Source organism: Elephantulus edwardii, unplaced genomic scaffold, assembly GCF_000299155.1.
Source record: "Elephantulus edwardii isolate Elephantulus edwardi_28Jun2011 unplaced genomic scaffold, EleEdw1.0 scaffold00109, whole genome shotgun sequence".
In the NCBI taxonomy this organism is placed as follows: domain Eukaryota; kingdom Metazoa; phylum Chordata; class Mammalia; order Macroscelidea; family Macroscelididae; genus Elephantulus; species Elephantulus edwardii.
In genome coordinates, this window is record NW_006399859.1 from 10,804,221 (window position 1) to 10,806,362 (window position 2,142).

Below are 2,142 nucleotides of genomic sequence, written 5' to 3' on the forward strand. Positions count from 1 at the left end.
TCCGAGTAGAGGTTCTAGTAGTGGCACAAATCAAGTTACAGAGGGAAGGTGGTTCTTACAATAAAAGGCCTATAGACTAGTACTTTGTCTATTATTGAATCCTGCATTTTAATGATCAAAGAAATTGCTTCTTGTATCTTTTCAAAATACTGCCTTTTCTACTTGAGCTAGCACAAGGTATAAGCAGATTTTTGTATGTATGTTACATGAATTTAAAAACACAAAACCAACTAAAACAAAACAACTCATTGTCATCAAGTTGGAACTGACTCGTTGCTAACCCTGCAGTGGGTTTATAAAAGGTGTAAATCTCACAGGATATTGCCCATCTTTCCCACTCAGAGCATCTGGTGGATTCAAACTGCCAGAGGGGTGCCTCCTGGAGGTTAACAATGTAGCTTCCCACAGAGTATGCCTTCAGAGCTCATATCTGGATAAAGATAATATGTTTAGCTGCAAATCTCTTGGCATCTGTCTCTTAGGATTGAGCATGAAAGAAAAAGTATGTTGTTTTTGTTGTTATGTGCCATCAAGTTACTTACAATTCATGGTGATCCTATGCACATTAGCTCTAAACCTTGCCCTGTCCTGAGCCAATCTCATAGTCTCCAACAGACCAAATCCCATTTCTCAAGCCACTGGATCAATCAATCTCATCCTGGATCTTCCTCTCCTATGCTGTCCCTCCACTCTTCTAAGCATGATATCTCTCTCCAAGGACTGATATCTTCTGACCACGTGCCCAAAGTATGAGACAGAGCTTCAATATATTTGCCTCCAAGTAGCAGCCTGGTTTTACCGTCTTCAGGACAGACCTGTTTGTTCTCCTGGCAGTCCTTGGTGTGTTCAACATTCTTTTCCTGCACCACAACTCAAAGGCATCAATCCTTCTATCATCCTTAATTATTGTCCACCTCTAAGATCCATAGCAAGTAACTGTGAAGACCTGTATCAGGCACACCTTATTCTTCAGACTGACATTGTTGTTCTTCAGTACTCTGGAGAGGTCCCTGACAGCAGATTTTCCCAATGCAATTCGCCTTTTGATTTCCTGACTGCTAGAGCCAAGCGTTGATTATGGAACCAAGCAAGCTGAAGTTATCAACAATCTCTTCTCTGTCCATCATGAAGCTGCCATCTGGCCCAGTGGTGAAGATCTTTGTTTTCTGGATGTTGAGCTTCAATCCATATTGAAGATTATAGTACTTGACCTTCTGTAGCAAACGCCTCCTGTCCTCTTCAGTTTCAGCAAGCAGGGTTGTGACATCTGCATAAGACAGGTTGTTGATGAGTCTTCCTCCAATCATAATGCCATATTCCTCCTGATAAGTACAGCCTCCAAATGATCTGTTCTCCATAAAGATTGAAAAGATAAAAGTATAGAATGGGGAAAAACTAAAAGGAAAGAAAGAAGGCATAAAATACAATTAATTGGGATATTTAAAATGGACTTAATTGGGATCATGTTTTAAATATCATTAATTGGCATCATGTTTGGTATCTATCCGTAATATGAAGGAGGTAATATCCTCAAGGAGCCCTAGTGAAGCAGTTAGGTAAGCATTTGCTTCTATAAAGATTACACCTTTGAAAATCCTAGGAGGCATCTTTACCTTGTCTTATGAGATAGTTATGAGTTGGAATCAACCCAATAGAAACAGATTTAATGTTTGTTTTTCTGTTGCTCTTATTTGACACATGAAGACATTAATGCTCACAGCGGTAAAGCCACTAATAGCAAAGTGGAGTTCCCTGCTCCAGCGGCATGACACTGATTCTTGGAACCCTGTATTTATCCCATTATATCATGTTACCTTTCAAAAGAGAAAGAAAAGGTCTTCAGAATAGCTTCCAGATCTTTCCACTTCATCATACTTCCTTCCCAGAACTTTTTGCCCAGTTAATAAATGAACATGTTTGAAATAACTGTGAGAAATATAAAAAGGCTACATTAAGCCTGGCAATGTGGCACTCTCATTTCTTATATGTGGCAGTCAATGCTAATCTATCAAAACCTCTTCTATTGAGCCCAGAGAGAATTTTACAATCCACAGTCAACAGTCTTGGCACCAGCAGCCAGGAAATTAAAAGGTGCATTGCCATGGGAAAGTCTGCTGTTAGGGACCTCTCCAAAGTACTGAA